General features: G+C 28.1%; 1 pseudogene; it reads left to right on the top strand.

Moving 5' to 3' along the window:
- The first annotated feature begins 1,266 nt into the window (after window positions 1–1,266).
- LOC150024778 (uncharacterized) lies at window positions 1,267–6,695 on the top strand (annotated as a pseudogene).
- Window positions 6,696–6,907: the final 212 nt, after the last annotated feature.

Here is a 6,907-nt window from a genome sequence, read left to right as displayed (position 1 = left end):
TAAACATGGCAGAATGTGTAGTGAAAACATGAGAGAATGTGAACATTTGGGCAGAAGAAACCTCTCTAAAATTTTATATAAACCATTAGCTTTAAAAATGTTGACAATGCACCAGATGGTATTAGACCAGATCAATCTGTTTTAACCAAAATTTTTCCGGATGAGTATGTCTTATTCCTTAAATTAATAAACCGTCTATGTTTAATTTCATCCCTAACTGTGCTGTTTTATTTCCTATGAGTGGCTTATCCTTGACTAATATATTTTTATCAAGCATTTTGTCATTAGGCCTGTACGTGATGTTAAGCCCCCTCTCTTTTTCAGGATCTAAGGTTTGCCGTGCATTTCACTTAAAAACAACAAGCCAAATATAGACGGTGTAGGTTATTGCAAGATCTACCGACATCAACAAGGAAAATATTAACTGTAGGTTACTCCTAGAACTAGATTCACGCTAGTCTTTTTAGAGATAGGTTCAATGGTGAATAAAGATAATGCAAGTTATAAAACAACAGTTTAATATGTTTCCATTTTTCTGTTTTTGTATTGTGGGTGTCCATTTCTAAGAGTGCTTACTGTTACTTTGTTGTTCTAAGTAAGGTCACACCTCATTATATTTGGGATTCAACCAAAACCATATTTTATAGAATCCTTTACGTTTGGATTGCAGTCATAGGATTACTAGTACTTAATTTTTTTATGCGTGTAGTTGATTGGGTTGTCAATATATTTATGAAACATTGACATCTAAGAATGTAATTATTTGTAAGGGTTGAATTTATGGATATGTAATGATACTTTTAAACATTATATTTATAATTGGCGTTTATCTTTTTACATATGTAAGGAACCCTAATCATGATTCTATCATTCTTAAATTAATTACATATAATTGCGTACAATATCGTATAATATGAAAATTATTAGTTAATTTGCATCATTAAATATAAAGTGAAAAGATAAGTTTTTACTTACAATTTTAACCAAAAAAAAAGGCAAACATTTGGCAGTTAGAATGGTATCGGTTCCGAAATGGGAATTAAACATGGCAGAATGAGCAGTGGGGAAACTTTGGGCAGAAGAAACATCTCTGAAATTTTATATAAACCTTTGGACAGTCGGTTAAAAACATATGTGCAGCCAACACACCCTTGGTTACTCCTGTAGTTTCAATCCTTTTTTCATCTTCTTCCTTTCTTCTCGATTCAGCAAATCTTCATCCACACCAGTGTTACGTCTAACAATCCTCTCACCACACCACCAACAATGGAGGAGACATTGTTATCAGCTACAACGGAGGAAGAAGTCACGGTTACCATGGAGGAAGAAGTCACGGTTCCAGTTGAGCAAAATGTAACCGAGAAGAAATGGTGGAAAGAATCTAAAGACAAAATTATAAGTAGGATGACAGCGAAAGATAAATGGCTCATTGAGATGAGAGGTAATCTGAGCATGGTTGCTACAGTAATAGGAACCCTTAGCTTTTACTTACAAATGACAAAATAAGTTTTTACTTACAATTTCAAACCACCCTATACGATTTGCTGTTGCTAATCTTATAGTAGGCCGTGGAGAATTCTTATCACAACATGCTTTTAACATTCTAATTGATATCGTAATTATATAATTTTTAATTGGAAAGTGCCAAGTCAACATGGTTTTAACATTCTAATTGATATCGTAATAATATAATTTTTAATTGAAAAGTTAATATATATATATATATATATTTTATAAAAATATTTTACCACATAATAACACCTTTTTAGTATGTTACTACAACAATAAAGTTCCATTAATATATTGTATATCTTTTGATAGAAAGGAATGAGATTTCTCACGATAGAATTATTTAATTTTTATAATATTTAAAATACGCCATTCTAAATTTTTAATATTTATAAATATAATTATTAATATATAAATAGTTCTATATATAATTAATAATTTAAAGTTATTAAAAATCCGTATATACAATAGAATTGTCTCATGTACAAATAATAATATATACAAGTGTATGGAGGCTCTCTCCAAATTATTTAAATTTATAGTAGGTTTAAATTAAAAAAAAATGCAAGATTTCTTCTCAAAATATATATATATATATATATGTTTAAATTAAAAAAAAATTGCAAGATTTCTTGTCAAAATATATATATATATATATATGTAAATGAAGAAAAAAACACTACTATGTTATAAAAAGGTATTTTTTTTTTCAGAATTTAAAATTTATATATGTTTGTTTCTCATTCTTTTTAGAATGTTGTTTCTCTTACCATTTTACCATTTTTGGTGTCTATACCATATTTCTATTTTTCGTTTTCATTTTTTTTAAAAAAAATCTTCAATATTTATTTTCTTCGAATGCTTTAAAATTTTTTTTATTTAGTATATAATTAAACTCTATATTTATAAAGCAATATTTTCACTTATATTTTCTTTATAATTATCATATTAATAAAATAATTTTTTAATGATGTATTTAGTTATTTTGAACCTTCTAATTGATAGCGTAATTATATTATTTTTATTTGGAAAATTTGTATAATTGTAATATGTTTTATTCAAATTTTTAGAAAATTTTAATTATTTTTTTTAAAGATTTTATTAAAAAAAATTTAATGTCAATCAAGATGGAAGAGACGAAAGTGAACATTTATGTATAGATAATATGTTGACATTTCAAAAGATGATTAAAAAGGTAGACTAGGTAAGAATAAAGAAAAATATTATAACATCTAAAATAAAAATTAAAAACACTTAAAACAAAAGAAATTATATTTATTTTTCACTTATTATCATGTGTGTATTTACATGATTCCATGTATAGAAATATATACAAGTGTATGAAGACTTTTTCTCTCCAAATTACAAGATAATTCATGTAAGGATACCCCAATCATGGATTCTATCATTCTTAAATTATAATTGCGTACAATATCGTACAATATGACAAATATTAGTTAATTTGCATCATTAAATATAGTAAAAAAGATAAGTATGCGCAATTAGAAATAATAATTAGAAAATTATGCGCAATTATTGTATATAATTATTGTACGTTATTGTACGGAATTATACGTAATTAATTTAATAATGATAGAATCCCATGATTAGTGGATCTCTACATAATTACACACAAGATGAAATGCTGAAGGACATGAGATGGAGTCACAACCTGTTTTCAGAGACAACCGACAATAACGAGATGGAGTCACAACCTGTTTTCAGAGACAACCGACAATAACAGTTACTATGGAGGATATGGAGGATGGAGGAAGACGTGACAGTTACAATGGATGAAAATTTGAGCATGGTTGCTACCATAATTGCAACTATCAGCTTTCAAAATGCTATCAATCTACCAGGTGGTGGTGTTAGATCAACATCAGAGGATGGATATCTGAAATGTTCACAAATATTAAACGGTCATCTATGTCCGAGTATGTCATGTTCCTTAAATTAAACACTATATTTTAGTTTCATCATTAGCTATGCTGCTCTTGCTTGTGAGTGCTTTCACTTTGCATAATAGATTTTTCACATGCCTTTTGTGTGGTGTTAGACAACAACAAAGAGTGGATATGTGAAATGTTCAGAATAGTTAGATGATAGTCCATGTCCTGGAAAATTTGTCATATTGTACAATATTGTACGTGCAAAATTATACGTAATTAATTTAATAATGATAGAATCCTTGATTAGTGGTTCGTTACATAATTATCTTGTAATACACTTGTATATATTTTCTAAATTTTGTATACATGGAGAGTGATGTAAATACACACAAGTTAATAAAAAATCTTAGCTTGGTAATCCATCCCTTGGTCAATCTGTTTTAGCTATAATTTACCCAGATGAATGTGTCATATTCCTTATCTCAAACACTATATACTACTTAGTTTCATGCTTAGCTGTGTGCCTACTTCTCTCCGAATAATAAATTTTTCACATGACTTTTGTCACTAGGCATGTGCATCACATTAACCACTCTTACTTTGACCCACATGATTGGTGTAAGTATGGTCACATCTTATCCCATTTGGCATACAACCAAAATCATGTTTAGTAATGTCATTTACATTTGGTTTGCACTCTTAGAACTCGTGATACTTGGTTTTTCTTTGTTTCTATGAGTTTGGATTGCCACTAAATTCTTTGAGAAACATAGACGTCCAACAATGTAAGTATTTTTAGGGGTGCTTTTCGTAGGTTGATTTTGCTGTCATAATAGTTTGAACCGGTTTCTTTTACTTTTTATTTTGAATTTACATGTAATTGTATTTTTAAACTATATATTTATAATAATCTCTTTGCTTCTTGTTTATGTAATTTGATGTTTTGTATCCACAACCGACTAAAAATATTTTTAGTGATGTTTCAATAATATTATAAAAATAAAGAAAAAAAAGGCATAAAAATGTTAGACACCACATGCTGCTTCTTAAACACTATCTAATATTTTCGCAACTATAACAAAAATTTCTAATAATTTTTTATTTAGTTAAAGTTAATGTTTCTACAAAATATACAATTGCACTTATATCTATTAAAAGGATTTTTATTTTTTTCTTAATAGATGACAATCATAACAAAATTCAAAATCAATAACAGTCGAGTAAAAGAGGTTGTGATCGTTAAATGATGATTTAATGGAAAAAAACTTGACATCAACAATGAAAGTAGAGTAAAAGAGGTTGTGATCGTTAAATGATAATTTAATGGAGAAAAACTTGACATTAACAATGAAGGAAAACTTGACAATAAAGGAAAACTTGACTGAAGAGAAGAAATGGTGAAAAAAATTAGAAAAAATGATAAATTGGGTTAGCATGGGTTAGGACCCTGCTATATGCCCCAGTTTCACACTCCAACACTAAATTCAATATTTCCTCTCACATTTTTAGTGTTTATTGAAAGGTCGACAGGTTGCCCGTACATAAACATCCGCTTTTGCCTATTGACAACATTTTTTGACCGACTTTAATTTATTGTTTTCTTCTAGTAAAATCTTAAAAAAAAAAATTTTTTACTAAAATATACAAATTTTATAAATAAAAAACATATAATTGCGCTAATGGATAACTAAATATATCACACAAAAACACATTATTTTATTAATATGGTAATTGTTTATGGTAATTATAAAGAAAATAGAAGAAAAGATATTACTTTACAAATATAGAGTTTAATTATATACTAAATAATAGATCTTTCTTTAAGGCATCGAAGAAAATAAATATTGTAGATTATTTAAAAAAAATGAAAACGAAAAATAGTAAAAGATGAAGATTATGGTAATATATATTTCACACGAAAATAGTAAGAGAAACAACATTATGAAAGCAAACATATATAAATTTTAAATTCTGAAAAAAAAACGTATTTTTATAACATAGTAGTGTTTTTCTTTTTCATTTATGGGAAAACTTTCTTTTAATCATATATAGTAGTGTTTTTCTTTTTCATTTATGGGAAAACTTTCTTTTAATCATATATGTAGAATTAACGAAATATATAAAGATAAAAATGTTAAAAATATTTTTAAAATAAGAGTATATTTTAAAAAAAAACATATAAAGATGAAACTATAAAAAGAAATCAATAACACTAAACAAAATATATAAAACGAAAAGATGGAGTAAGTAATAAGATAAAATAAATCTAAACTTAATAAAATGACATAAATAAAAAACATTTAATACTAATGTTTTCAATTGATGATGATAAGCTTAATAATAATAATCTAGCTAATTATTTAATTTAAAACAATATTTATTTTAATATGATGTAAGAAATTATATAAATAATATGTAGTATATATTAATTCTATTAATTCATTTAAATCAATTCAAATCAATATATAATTATACACATTTATAAATTAAAGTAACAATAAATTCAACTTAATTGTTGTAGGAATATACTAAATTAAGGTGTTATTATGTGGTAAATATATATATATATATACCGTAAATTTAGAATAAATATATCAAAATATATTAACTTTCCAATTAACACTAGTGAAAAAAGAAATTAGTGCGTACCCACTTGGAGTTAGTATTTGAACTCAGGACCAACTACAAGGTATCAACCTCTGCTTATTCTCTTCTTAGGAGGGATGGTGAGGTTGTTTTCTCCCCGACATACAGTAAGTTATGGAGTTGTAAAGCCGTACCTTCTGCTTTAGTTACTGTCTGGAGGGTGTTGGAGAATAAGATCGCTACTAGGGCCAATTTGGAAAGGCTAGGTGTGCTGGTTGGTAGTCCTTTGTGTTGTGTGTGTGGGAAGGAGGAAGAGTCTTAACGCCATTTGTTTTTCGATTGCAGATTTGCTTGGCGGGTTTGGTGCCTTTGCCTTGAGTGGTTGGGGGTGGCGTTTGTGTCCCATATTGATCCGGTGTTAAACTTTGCACAGTTTAGGATGAGCCATTCTTCAAAGTCGGTTAATGAAGTGTGGCGCACAATTTGGGTTGGGGTGGTGGGTGAAATTTGGACCCACAGGAATTTTATTATCTTCAACAGGGGAGTGACTGATGTGTCTGAAGTGTGTGCACGGGTGCAAGCAAAGGTTTGGTCTTGGATTAATGCTAGATCTCGATCCGCTTCGTTTCCCTTTTCTAGTTGGTGTATGGTACCTTTGGAGTGTATGAGAATGGTTGTTTGTTGTAGTTTAAAGCTATGTCCGGTTAGTGTTTGTGTTTGTTAGTTTGGAAATTTTAGCTAGTAGTTGGTTTAGTATCTTTTGTTTCCTTTGTATAAGGGTTGAACCACCCCTGAAGTGGCTCGCATTTATTAATTTATTATTGCCTATCAAAAAAAAAAAACCTAATCACTAGGACAAATGATCACTTCTTGAAATGTAGGTTTGTATTTTTATTTTATTTACTTACAAACTAGTCAAG

This window comes from Phaseolus vulgaris, chromosome 10 (genome assembly GCF_051622355.1).
Source record: "Phaseolus vulgaris cultivar YP4 chromosome 10, ASM5162235v1, whole genome shotgun sequence".
In the NCBI taxonomy this organism is placed as follows: Eukaryota; Viridiplantae; Streptophyta; class Magnoliopsida; order Fabales; family Fabaceae; genus Phaseolus; species Phaseolus vulgaris.
The sequence above is the reverse complement of the archived record's forward strand: the minus strand, read 5'-3'. Positions and strand labels throughout refer to the sequence as shown.